Genomic DNA, 14,727 nt, shown 5'->3' with positions numbered 1-14,727 from the left:
GTTATCATCAAGCTGCAGAGGGTTCAGAAGGATGTTGCCAGGTAGGGAAGGTTTGATATTTAAAGGAAAGCTAGATTTTGTTGACTAGAGCTTAGAAGGTTGAGAGGTGACCTGATTGAAGATTTTAAGATAATGAGGGATACAGATGGAGTTATTGGTAGTTGTATTTCCCTTAGGATTGTGAACTTCAAGACTAAGGGACACGTTGGAAGATGAGAGGAGAGATTTTAAAAAAGACATGAGGTCAGATTTTTTTTTTATAGTGGTTTGCATGTGAAATGAATTTGGTGAGGATGTGGTGGATGTGCGTACAATTACAATGTTTGAAAGCCATTTGGATTGATACATGAATAGGAAGGGTTTGGAGGGATATGTGTCAGGAGTAGACAGGTGGGACTAGTTTAGTTTGGGATCATGTTTGGCACGGACTAGTTGGACCGAAGGGCCTGTTTCCGCACTGTGTGACTCTGACTCACTGACATCTGATGACAACTCATGGAGTCCACATGTGCTCAGTTAAACATAGAAAGTCTTGAGATTCTCTTAACGGCTCTACGCTTTCCATTGAGAGTGCTGTTGTGCCATTCCCAATCCCCCATCCATCTGCACGTCTGCAAACCAGTAAAATTCTCAACTCTTGAAAATCTGTTTTGCTGTAAAGGCATTTTAATATTGTTAAGAGAGGTGCTCTGGATTTTCAGTACTGATAGTTACTAATGAACAACCTTAGTTTCCCTGTGGAAAATCAAGTTTGTGAGAATGTTATTTCCCCTTGAAAAGTAGATATTTTTCAAATATTTTGATAGTGTAACATTTCGACTTCTACCCAATCCCTTGAGTATATTCTAGTTACTTATTTAATGTTGTGAAAAATTGATTTCACTGATTCGCTGTCTGAAAACACCTCAGTCTGGTTACTATGTTTTAACGTCACCAAAGTTGTTGAACTCCTGAAGAACCTATTAACTCAGAGCAAGGGTAGAGCTAGCGTGTAGAAAGGGGCAGGCCTATACAATAGGCCTATACCGTAGACCTTTACAGGCAGCTTTCTTTCGTGGTCAGTTGGTATCTTTGTTTCACCTGTCTGTGAAAGTGGGGCCCTTAGGCTTGCACACTTCCCCTTCTTTAATGGAAAATCTTCTGATTTAGGTGAATGTAACAATAGAAAATGGAAACTAAGTTTGAGATGTGATCTTGATTCATTCCTTCAGCATCCCCTTTGCTTCTCTAACAGGTTTTTTTTGAGACTGATGTTACAGTATAGTTCAAAATGTTTCTAATTGTGGCATATAAAAGTATATTGTACTAGTAGCTGCTAAATTGAATAGGTGGCTCTCAAATTGCATTATATACTAAGAATTGTTTCCCAAATTTCTTTTTTTTTCTTCCATGGATTCTTATTGGTTTTTGGAAGGGTAGGTGATGTAGATGAAGTGACCAAGGAGCTAAAAAGGACACGCAGTTTCAACATCAGACCTCTCCACAGAATTGATCAAACACTTGAAGTTTTAAAAAAAAAATTCACCACATAGCAAATGGTGTCATAGTAGCTTGGAGATGAGGCTGGACAAGATTCTGTTTCGTACTGAATGTGACTATCCTGGAATTCCCTCTCTTGCACCCGTGGGTGTGTCCCTATGCCAGATGGATCGCAGAGGTTCATGGAAGTAGTTCACCACTGTCTTTTCGTGGGCAGCTGTTGAAGTTCATACTTGCTGAACAACTTCTTTCTGTTTTTAAAAGCAGCCCTTCACATATGCATGGAAGACTACTGTATCTTCCTGAGACAGAAGAGCATTGATGGTGAAGCTGTCACTCAAGCTGTTTTGTAACTTTGAGGAAAGCTCAAGTAAGGGAGAAGCATCTCTGTGGAAGGCAAATATCATACTTTGATACGACATATGCCAGTAGGAGGAATTCTTCTCTCCTTCTTTCTCTCTCCCAACCCTAGATTTTGGAAATTGTAGATTTATTTGGTGAACAGGATTTAAGTCTTTATGCATGTTCCATAATGAGGTCAAAGAAACAGATAGTTGAGATGATTCTCGTAAACTCATGTGAGTGCCAGTTCGGAAGACCATATAAAGAAAGATGTACTCATACATTTGAGTGAATTAATACTCCAAAATGGAATCCTGGGTTGAACAATGGAGCCAGAGGCTCTGGAATTGTATGAGTAATCGTTTAATTCTTGGCTGTTTGTAGTAAGCAGAAGAGGCAAGTATACTATTTTCATAGAAATATGAGGTGGCTAGACAAATTGTTCCATTTGAGCATTTAATTGTATGATCATTCCAGTATTACACTGAGTTCAAATGTATACGCTATTTCATGTTGGAATTTTAATGCATCAGATTATACTTGTCTATACATCATTATTGACAATGTTTAAAATTATCCCTAGATACTGGTGTAAATTACTTGAAGATTGCTTGTTTGTTTCTGCAGGTAAATATTGACCAAGAAGCAAAATGTTCAACCGACCTTGAAATTATGCTCATCTCTTTCATGACGTGAAACAAATGTGACCACCTCTGACATGCTTTGCTTTGTTTGATAGTAAGCAAGGCAAAAATTATTCTTTTGTGTTGCCTTGAATTGAGTCATGCAGAGATTTGAAATCCTCCCCACTTCTTATCAACCTGTACACAATCTGACTTGTCACACTTTTTTTTACACAAAGCTGATTACTACTTTATACTGTTTAGCATTTTGACTCACGCATGCATTCAATTTAAATTTTAGTTTTGCTTGATTATTGCCTCATTTATTAACACGAAAGTCAATTCGAAAGATAAGCCCAGTGTCTTTTGGGATGACTTTTAGTTGTGACCTATAATCACTTGACAGTGTGAAATGTGAAAAGGTTGTCAACATCAAGTCCAACCTTCCCTTTCCTCTCGTGACCCTTGCGTAACAGGGAGCTTGAGAAAATGACTGACGATGGTGGAAACAGAGGGCAAGAACCATGTGAGTTGGCAAGCACTCAGATAGATGGAAGGGATGAAAGTCTGGGCGAGAGAAGAAATGGAAATGGCAAACTTGTTAAAATTGTCAAATGGTTTACTTGGAAGTGAAAGACCAGCCATGAATAGAAAAGAAGACTATCATCTTTCCCGTTTTAGGAAATTGTGTGACTGCTCCTGTTGGTGCAGAGATTCAAAAGTATTTTGAAATTAAGTTGGATGGAGTGAAGGGTGGTCTTGAGTGGTTGAAATTGGAAACAATCTGCCGCTTTGAAACAGATGACTGTAATTCTATAGACTGTGCCCTACGATTTTAGAAATTCATCTGTTCTTTGTGTTGGGAAGAGATTTCCAGAAGACACTCAAATGAGAACTTTGCTGAAGGTGGAAGCAGTATGATTACTAGTTTGAAGCAAAGTCAGGGACCCTCAGAACTATTTGCATTAAATATGTCCTTTTTATCTTTTTATCAAGAACTGTTTGGCTCCGTGCCCTTTTGTCAATTGAATACTCCTAAACATGTTTAGTTGGTGGTTTCACCTCAATAATCGAAAGGGTACTGCCTGTTTAGGCAGTTATGTTGGTTGAAAAAAAAACAAAATGCTAGCAATACCCAGCAGGTTAGACAGCATCTGTGGAAGGCGAAAAAGGTGATGTTTCAGGTCTCTAATCTTGCATCAGAATGAATCTTGTTGACAATAACCAAGAAAAATATTATTTAAGTGTGCATTTCTCTGTGTTTCTCTGCCGATGCAGGGTATAACCGCACCAGTTAGTTCATGCAATTTATGGAATGACTATTTGTGTCTCCTGTGATGTTGAGCCTCCTAATTTGGAATGACAATTTAAGAATATTTTCAACTGTAGAGTTGCCAACCCTGGACTTATTCTTGGAGATTTCATCCACCCACTACATCTCCTCCTTTTCACAATAATCATCAGGTGGTTCTTGTCCTTGCAGCACACTGAAATTATCAAAATATTGAAATGAGGAGCAGAAGTAAGCCATTCAGCTCTTCAAGCTTCTCTGCATTCAATGTGATCATGGCTGATCATCCAACTCGGCACCCTGCTTCCACTTTCACCTTATACCCTTTGATTCCTTTAGCCTTAAGACCTACGTCTGAGACCTCCTTGAAAACATTCAACTTTTTAACTGCCGCTGCTTCTGTGGCAGGGAATTCCACTGCGTCACTACATTTTCCAGGTGAAGAAATTTTTCCTTATCTCAGCCCAAATCCTTAGACCATGACCCCTGGTAATGGAATCCCTAGTCATTGGAAACGTCCTTTCTGTGTTCTCCTTGTCTAATCCTCATGGAATTTTATAGGTTTCTCGTGAGACTCCCCAGCCAGAACATAATCCAAACCAGTCCAGCGGTCTTTTGTTTTTAAACCCAAACTAAATGGGATGCTGCAAAAATGCTTTCATTAGTGTTCTGCTTTGCAATTCTAAGTACTTCGCAACTCTTGAGCTGTAAAAATTGATGTTCCCTTTCTAAGTTTGGTTTCTTGTGTGGTGGTCTGGTTGAACAAAAGTAAGATGATGTTGTCTGTCTTTAGCAATGTTTAAAAGAACATTTTTAAAATGCCAAACCCCTCCCCCCTCCCCCCTCCCCCCTCGTTGCCTGTAGTCTAGTCTGTTCGGATATCTGGTATTCAGGAATCCTTTAATATCAGCTACTGGTATTAACTCTGATCTCTGAATCTCTTAAAGGTGCAGTGATGGGCAGTTCTTAATTTGAAGGTATTTGCACCTGGTGAGGTGATAGTTATATCAGCTTCAGTGACAACAGAGTCATAAGCATGTAAACGGACCCTTTGGTCAAACATCATCCCATGTCAAACATCATCCCAAACTGTACTAGCCCCACCTGCCCACTCCTGGCACATATCACTCCAAATATTATTCCTATTCATTTACTTACCTAAATAGCTTTTTAAACATTTTTTTGGTTGTGCCTACAGCCACCATTTCTTCAGGAAGTTTATTCCATATGTGAACAATCATCGGACTTAAAAGAAAAAAAAACAATAGTTGGGTAACATAGCAGAGCATCTGGGCTACAGCTAAGCAATTTGGTTGTAAGCTGCAGCATGGTTCCCTCTGTGTTGTGCTGCAAGAGGATTCTTGTATAATGGACCTCTTTATGTTGCCAGGTCACACGTCATCACGGTGATGATACCACAAACGTGACCCTTCACAGTATATAGTATATTCTAGGTGAGACCTAATGCCACTTCTCCAAAGAAAGTAAACTATCAAAGATTTTCTGAGTCACACACAGGCATGTGCTGTCAATTATAAAAGTATATAACCTCTAACCAGATTAGCAATTCAAACTTCAAAGTAACATTTGAGGTTGGCCAATCATTTCTTATCTGTACATCTATCTGAAGATTTGTGGTGTTCTTGGTCAGGCTTGCTGACAGCTTGGCTTTCTTGCTGCTGGTTGTTGTCACTCAACATCATTGCACGACCTTCATCCGAGCTTTCTCCCCATTTGAGTGTCCATCGTTACAGTGCTGTAGATTGATTGGAGCTGGCTTCTGTTTCTTTCTGCTGTAATGCTGTGATCAGAAATGACATAGTATGATCTAAACTGAAGCAGAACCGTTTGCTGGTATCCAGATGTATATGATTTGATTCCCAACTTGCACACTCTGCTCCATGCACGATTGTGGATTTTTCTACCTGCCTGCTGATCATGCATCTCTTTCTTTCATGGAAGAATGTCTTGTGTCTCAGAATGGTTAGACACTTAGTTATGCGGCAAGATCATTGACACTTAAGCTACACAAAATGCTCAATGCACCACCACGATCTCTAGTGTAACTAGAGATGCCCAGTAAACGCTGGCCCAGGCAGTAATGCCCACATCCCATGAGTAAGTAAAAATAAAATCATGAGTAACTAGATATCTGATTTTAGCTGTCAGAAGTACACAGATTTAGGTGCTAACATTCTTTGATGTTGGATTCCCCCATGCCCTTGGTATTTCATAGCTATGATATCTTGGTGTATTATTAGGATTTCTTTGGCCTAGAAGATAACAACTTATTGTAATGTACTGAGTTCATCCCTGAATGAATGGACATTTTCAGAAACTCCTTAAACTGTCATGCCACTCTTGGACAATAGCCTTCTGAAACTCTTGTCGCTTCTCTTTGGCAGCTGATAATTGCAAATGTTCACACTAGCTCTGGTCTTGGTGCAACAGCTCTACCTTGAGAACATCTTCAGTTCGATAGCCTAGAGTATAGTCTATGGATAGAAGAAGAGGGGCATCTTAGCATTTTGAGTGGGTTGGGTAATCTGCTCAAGTGCTGCAGTGTAATTCTCCTGATACCTAGATTGTATGAGACTTCATTACACCTTGACAGTAAATGTTGAAAACATGGTGCACTCATTAATTGCTTACAGCAGATCGTTTCTCGTATCCTACGATCCACTTCAACAAATAAAGCCTTACTCATTGTGTAGGTGTGTGACCGGACAACTTTGAATACCAGAGCTAATGTCTCGTGCTCAATACTGCAGTGGTAGGCTTGCACAGATGACAGGGCTCTTGAACCAAAAGCAAGAGACTCATCCTGGTTTGGTGTATCCGAGTCCAGCATTGTCTTCACTGGTAATGTAATAGTGCAGAGATCAACATTTTGTTGACACAACCTGCTTGCAAGGATCTAAGACATATTCATGGTCATCTTGCCACACCACAGTGCCTGTCCTTCTGAGCATATGCAAAGGGAGCCATACCGTGGTGATGCCGGGTCATGTGGGATAATAGCCAGCACTTGGTGTCGGTATGATTCCCAGCAAAACATCATCTCTTGCCGTCCTCAACAATATAGTTGTTAAATGGAATCTGGTGTTGATTTTATTTTTTTAGTCACAGCTACCTAAATCTGTCTTCCCTACAAGCCACATGGTAAAAATGGCAATTGTTAGAATGCAAAGATGCAAAGTTTATGCTGCAAGTTAAAATTTTAATCTTGATCCATTATGTGGGGCCTGGATAGGGAAAGACCCAATTCCCTTGGGAGAGAGGTCAATTATCAGGGAAAACTTTATTTTTAAGGTGGTTCATGGAAAGGTTAGAGGGCCCACAAGGAAAATATTTTCACCCTGATGACTGGTGTCTGGAAATCACTGCCCAGTTGTTTAGTTGAGGCAGAAATTCTCTACTCGTTTTAAAGCAACAGGAATCTGTACCTGGACCACAGTAAACTGCAAGACTACGGACTAATTGCTGGAATGTGGGAATTAGATGGACATCAGTTTATTCAGCCAGTGGAGGTGCAATAGACTGAATGATCTAGTTCCTACTGTCTTTATTATACCCATGTGTACCGTTCATTTGCTGCATTGCTCTGATTTGAGTGTCGGATCACGGAATGGAATTTGATTTGCTATCTGTCTAAGAGCTTTGAAAAGTTGACCATAGCATAAGTATCTAGCATGAACGATTGGACCTGATAAGTATGTAGTAGAATATTGCTTAGCAACTTTTAAATCTATGACTTAAATTTAGGAAATGAAACAAAACAGACATGAAATTGTGGGACCTGGAAATTTTGATTTATTGTACAATTACAATATTGTAATAACTACTTACTGTGAAAAAGCATTTTTTGGTTTTGGGAACAGTACAGGCATACTGTCACAAGCTTGGACAATGCGGCATCCAGGTTACAGTACGCAGTGAAGATTGACATTAGCAAGAATGACATGAGCAAGTTCAACATTATTTGCAATTAGAAAGTCCATTTGACAGCCTACATGCCACATGATTCTCCAGCATCTGCAGTTCCTACTATCTCTGATACATCTACAGCCACCCTTTGGCTGTATGTACCTTTTTTGTTTAGGGGGGTTTGGGGGAGGGAAAGTGTTGTAATTGCCATTTGATATATCCATACATGATTTTAGGATTATGAACCATGCTCCTAACTGTCAGCCTTCTGTAATCGGTCATAGTGCTGACAGGAAAGAAACAATAAATTCTTCTATCGCTAATTTCTAACTGTTGTCAAACTGACCTTTTTACTGGCCATTTTCTGGGAGCAATGAGATTTGACTCATTTGTTCACAATGTAGGTGTTTTGTTCAATGCCAGGGTTACTTTCAGCTCCACCGTTGCAAAACAGCAAGGGCTGTTTATTCTAACTGACAACATTGCTTATCTTTTGTTATCTCTGCTCTTTTACTGCTCATTGATATTTGTGTAAGTCAACTGTTCCTGTACAGTCCTGGATAGTTTTCTATGTTCTACCTTTTGCAAAATTTAAGTTCACAGAAACTATCTTTACCAATTTTGGTTCATTGCAAGTCAGGTTTGCATGTCGCATACATACTTTATCTATGTTGGTTCCTGGTCAAGCAATAACTTGATTTTCTCCCCTTTTTTGTTCAAGCTCCATAATGGCCCTATCCCTGTAAATGTCTCCTCCAGTCCCATTACTATCCAAATGTCTGCATTCTAATTCTCTGGGCTCAATTGCTCCGTCATTGGTTGTCATACTTTTCAGTTACCAAGATGCAAAACCCTGGGATTCTTTTGCTGTCTGGGCTGATTCCTCCTAAGGTGCTCCTTTTAAAATAAACATCTGACCATACTTTTTGAAATAACATAATATTTCAAAGGTGATACTTAAACGCAAGCTGTGTACGTGCTTTTATAATTCAGATTTGGGGAAAATTTGTCTCTTATCGGTTTGCAACACTGAAAAAGACCCTTTAGCCCATCAACTCCACACTTATTTAAAAATAAGCACCTAATCCCATTTTCCAACACTTGGCCCATAGCTTAATAGACGTTACAGGGAATGTATTAGCATGGATAGAAGATTGGTTAATTAACAAAGCAAAGAGTGGAGAAAAAATGGGTGTTTTGTGCTTGCATAATCAGTGGCTAGTGGTGTACCTCGGATCAGTGGTGGGATTGCAGTTCTTTACAAGTTGTGAGGACAGTTTGGAGATCGGGATCAAGTTAAGGGTCAAAGTTAGCACATGACACTAAGATGAGTGTACAGCAAAGTGTGCAGAGGAGACTCATTAGTTAAGTGAGTGGGCAAGGGTCTGGCAGATGGAGTACAAATTAGATAAATGAGATCATCCGTGCTGATAGGAAGAGCAGCAAAATGGACTATTATTTAAATGGTGAAAAGTTGCAGCGTACTGCCATACAGTGGGACGTGGCTGTCCTTGTGCATGAATCACAAAGTTGTTGTGCAGGTGTAGCAGATAATTGAGGCAAATGGAATCTTGTCTTTCATTGCCAGAGGGATGGAGTTTAAAATTAGGGAGGCTATGCAGCAACTACAGGGTGATGAGGCCACACCTGGAGTACTGTGTGCTGGTTTGGTCTCCTTACTTGTGTAAGGATGTCCTGGCACCGGAGGGGCTGCAGAGGAGATTCACTCGGTTGATTCCAGAGTTGAGAGGGTTGCATTATGAGGAGACGCTGAGTAGACTGGGATTATACTCATCGGAATTCAGAAGAATGAGGGGAGATCTTACAGAAACATGGAAGATTATGAAGGGAATAGATAAGTTGGAGGCAGGGAGGTTGTTTCCTTTAGCAGGTGAAACTAGGACCAGAGGGCGTTGCTTCAAAATAAAGGGAAGCGGGTGTAGGACTGAGGTCAGGAGGAACTTCTTCACCCAAAGGGTTCTGAATCTCTGGAATTCCCTGCCCAATGAAGCAATTGAAGCTACCTTGCTGAATGTTTTTAAGGCAAGGCTAGATAAATTTTTGAACAGTAAAGGAATTAAGGGTTATGGCGTGTGAGCGAGTAAGTGGAGTTGAGTCTCAAAGATCAGCCATGATCTTATTAAATGGCGGGGCAGGCTTAAAGGACCAGATGACCACCACCTGCTCCTAGCTCTCATGTTCTAGAGGGCATAGGCTTAAGGTGAGAGGGGAAAGATTTTAAGTGGGACCTAAAGGGCACCATTTTCACACAGGGGATGCTACATACATGGAACATGTTCCAGTGGAGGAAAGTACAAGTAAACAGTTACAATATTTGGCATTTGGACAGGTGCATGGATTGGAAAGCTTTAGAGGAATATGGGTCAAACGCAGGCAAACGAGACAGTTTAGGAAACCTGGTCAGCATGGACAAGTTGGACTGAAGGGTCCATTTCCATGCTGTATGGTTCTGTCTCTATATTTTCTTTTGAAATGCAACAAAATGTATTTCTAAAGTTATCACTTTGTTAAAAACTTAAAAACAAAACATTTTAAAGGAGCAGGCTGTCAGTGATCTGAGCACAGATGTCTTTGCACTTACCTCAACTTTTCGTTTTGATTATCTGTAGAAATTGCATTTGAGCTTTGGGTTTTCTTAAGTATATGTCAATTCAGCATGTCCAGACCATTTGTCAAAGACTGCTTAACATTTCCACAAGCAAGACTTTTTGCTACTACAGAAGTTGTTTGAACATCACTTTGATGGCGTATTTGAACTTTTTTTTTCCAAACATACTGAATCTGTTTGCTAAGGAGATGTGTTGAAAAGCTAAACTGTTCCAGGTGGTGGTAATGAAATGAAGCATGCTGAAAACCATTGCTATATAAATGGCAGGCCGTAGGTAATCTGAAAAGTTGTTTTGATGTTTCTGGTTTCCTTTTGTTTTAAAGTTTCTCACGCACTAAACGGCATTGACTGCAGCCCGCACGTGAATTAATTGAACCCTGTTAATTTATTCCAATGACTCGTGCTGACAGTAGCTATTATCAAAGGGCAGCTAGGGAATGTACAAAACTATGGGATGGGGAGAAAGGCTTCACCTAATCTCTGTTTAAAAAATATATATCCTTGAATTTTTAGTGATCTCTGGCTCCAGATGAGCCATCTACCCTGTCCGTACCATTCAGGATCTTGTGCTTCAGTCAAGTCAACCTTTTTAATCTTGTAAATTTCAGCAGGTACAAGCCTCGTTTGCCCAACTTTTTCCTGTTAAAACAGCTCTGAAATATAAATTTTTGTGAAACTGTTTCCAAGGCACTTGTTCTTCCTTAAACAAAACTACAGTACTGTAGTGTAGAATTGAGCATAACCTTGTCAAATTCTTTATCAAACAACAAATCGGCGCATCCATCAGTTGTCCTTTTTATCTGTTGTGCATGTTACCTCCTTGACACCAATAGATTGGCCAAATGTGACTTCCCTTTCACAAAACCATGCTGCTGTTTTCCCAACAATAGATTTTTAAGCTAACTAGCCTGTAACATCTTGCCTACTGTCTCCTCCCAACTTAAATAAACAAATTAAGTTTGCTATCTTCCTACCTCCTATATCTGTCCCGAATTGAGAGAATTTCTGGAAGTTTAAAATCAACTATTTCACTGACCTATTTTAAAATGCTAGGGTGAGGTTCATCAGGATCTGGCCACTTATCAGCCTGCAATTCCAGTCATTCGCTCAGTGCCATTTCCCTGGTGGCTTCTTATTTTCCTGGGATCTTCCCTCCCTCCCTTTCATTTCCAGAGTTATACCTGTTCAATTCACTTACCATTTGCTTATTTTCCATTTATTAATTTTCCAGTCTCTCTCTCTGTAGGCCAGTATTCAGGTTTTAACACTTTTTTTTTGAAATGTTTACGTTAATTCTTACCATCTATTTCTGATTGGCATTCTCTATTCTCCATCTTCTTAATGTTGGTTCATCCTTTGTTGCTTTTTACATTCTATACGGTTTTCTGATCTGCCATCTGTTGCATAATTATGTGCTTTCTTTAAGTTTGTTGCAATCTGTAATATTTTCCAGTTAGCCATGGATTGTTTAATTCCACATCGTGCCCAACTACCTACCACCTTGCTCCTGTCTTTCCCGAGACATGGAAGGTGCAATCATCTCCTGACTATCGACTCCCCCTCCTTCGCACCTGGAACAGCACTGTGCGTGCCTACACCACATGGCCTGCAGTTGTACTGTCATTCGAGATGTAGAGTCTGGTAACAGACCCTACAATCCAACTTGTCCATGCTAATCAGACATCCTGAATTAATCTAGTCCCATTTGCCAGCATTTGGCCCATATCCCTCTAAACCCTTCATGCTCGTGTACCCATCCAGGTACCTTTTTAAATGTTGTAATTGGACCAGCCTTCTCCACTTTCTCTGGCAGCACATTCCATACACGCACCACCATGAAAAGGTTGCACTTCAGGTTCCTTTTTCAGATCTTTACCTTCTCACCTTCGACCTCTGCCCTTTTTAGTTTTGGTCTCCCCTAACCCTGGGGAAAAGACCTCGGCTGTTCCACCCCTCCATTCGTTCCCCTCGTGATTTTATAAAACATGTAGAATGTTAGTCCTCATCCTGCAGGGACACTCTAGGGAAAATGGCCCCAGCCCCACCTTACAACTCAAGCTCTTAAAGAAGGCATCTTACCACCACCTTTAATGAGGACAAATAAGAATGGCATTCAGTGTCGGTCTCACCGGCAACACCTGTATTCTCTGAATAAAGTTTTAAGTGCATGCAAATTGTGCTCTGAAGTGGAGATCTTTGGATAGTAATGGTTGAAAATATTTGATCATCATTCCAGGTCATAATTCGTGGTCTGCAACTTGAGGACCCATATGGTCTTTTTCTGCTCTTATTTCTCATGTTATCTTAATATGTGAATTATTATTGCTAATTAACTTAAATACCCTGCAAGATTAAAACACATACATGATGGATGATATCAGTGATTTGGTTTGACTGTTGTTGTTATCATTTCCTTATAAAATTGTAGCAAACTTTAATGCTGTGTGTATTTAATGTTTTGCCTGCAATTAAGTCATATCTTTGCTAGTTTGGAACCACAGGTTGGCTTGTATGTGTAGAAGCCAATGGGATCGAGTAGAATAAAGAGTTTACTCCAAAGATTGTATCTTAACTTCTGTTACAAGTTTAAACACTTGTGCACCCTGGAATAAGTGATACTTTTTGGCAGCATAAATAGGTAAACAGAAGAGGAACCAGTGGAGCTGTTGGAAATTGTTCATCTTTGTTACCTAGTCCTTCTCTACTAATCAAACATAAACATTACAGAAGCATTGTTTCCTTGTTGCTATTTAGCACATAGGTTAATTAGCAAATTAAATGGACAGCTGAGATTCTAGAGATCTAAATTTCCTAATTCTGATGGGTTTTCTTGAACCGTTGATTAGAAACTCTAATGCGTTTACTATAATTTATAAAGGATTACACAACTCTGGAGAAAGAGGTGAAGGCAAAGTTAATAGGCGAGTAGAGTTTTGAGTGGTACAGATGATAAACACCAGAGCTTTGGATCAAGAGACATGTACAGAAGCTGGAAAATAAAATGCTTTTCCAAGTGTCAGATGCGGAAGAGAGACTGTTTGTTTGTGTACGAGAGTTTTGGCAGCAGTTGAAGGGTGGGATAGGGCTGTCAATAACCACTTCAGATAATGGAAGGAAATGCAGCTTTGGATCAAACGGATTGCCAAAGTCTGATTCAGACCGGTGGGACGGCTGGGGCAAGGAACAACGAGGGATAGAATTTGTGAAAGCTGCCATGTAGTCTCACCAATGCTAACTGCAAGAAAAATGTCAAAACACTAAACTGGTTATGAAACCACTTTTGCACTTCAAGTCTGCCCAAATGGCCTGAGTCACGATGTAACATTCGGCTCTCACTTTGACATTCAAACATTGCCCTTACAGCAGTTTTTTGAAAATATTTGTTCATGTAATGTGTGGTCACTTACTGCCAGGGCCAGCAATTATTCTCCCTCTCTATCTGCCCTTAAAGATAATAAGCAGAGTTCATGAGCTACTGCAATCCATGGCGTACTTCCACATCCACAGTACTATGCAACAGGGAGACTGAGCTGGTTAACTTAGCTCCATAACCCTTGGATTAAGGCAATGCCAGGTAGTCGACACACTTCCCTTATTTTTAATTGAAGCATTGTTAGAGATTTATATAATTGAATGGATTGCTAGACCGTTTTATAACCTAACATGGAAAATCTGTGCTTAGAATCACTTGTGCCATCATGTTTGAAGATCCAGAGAGGATTTGCTATTAGCTTTTCAAACATAAACATGGTAGCCTGGCATTTGCAGGAAATTTACTGTGCTGTGATTAACCTGAGCTGGAACTATCTGGATTTACTGTAGTAGCGTCTTCGTATATGCCTGGTTTGTGTTATCACTATGACCTGACCCAGACTGGTTTAGCCGTGCCTATTGGGAGATCATCTAATTTTACATGAAGCCAATTTGTTGGCTTTGTGTTTAATTTTGGAGTGTGGGGGTTTATTTCAGGACTGTGTTCATTTGCTTTTCTGCCAAATTCCAGGTTTTCATCTGTTAATTTGTGCTGACAACTTTACAGACAATTGAAGACTAAATAAAGGGATCAATATATACAGACTGCAAATTACTGAAGGCTGTAGTCTGCTTTTATTGTCCAGAAAAAATAAAATCCATTAAATTGATTGTGTTCTGCACATATCATGGCATAGTGAACAATTCACAGCTGGAAAATCTGAAAAGAAATGGTTGGAAGCATTTTGCTCATTTTAAAAAAAAAAGCACAAAAATCCTCTGGACAAAACCCTGATGGACCGAGTACATCAATATTTATGTGGAGACTGAAGTAGACAATTTCTTTTGGATAGATGGCTTTGTGCAAGTCCAAATAAGGGCGCTACAACTTCAAAGCCGGCTGTGCTGTGCAAGTATTCATGCTGATCGTGATTGCTTGATTTGACTTGGATGCAAAAATATCA

At 39.9% G+C, this 14,727-nt stretch overlaps 1 protein-coding gene across 6 annotated transcripts in view; it reads left to right on the top strand.

The window, feature by feature from the left end:
* The window catches only part of fmn2b (formin 2b), a 479,083-nt gene that overhangs the window by 161,347 nt on the left and 303,009 nt on the right, over positions 1-14,727 (top strand). The gene's annotated exons all lie outside the window — the stretch shown is intronic.

The sequence above is a fragment of the Stegostoma tigrinum genome, chromosome 9 (assembly GCF_030684315.1).
Source record: "Stegostoma tigrinum isolate sSteTig4 chromosome 9, sSteTig4.hap1, whole genome shotgun sequence".
NCBI classification, from domain to species: Eukaryota; Metazoa; Chordata; class Chondrichthyes; order Orectolobiformes; family Stegostomatidae; genus Stegostoma; species Stegostoma tigrinum.
Note: the sequence above shows the minus strand (reverse complement) of the source record. Positions and strands in the feature narration are given on the sequence as shown.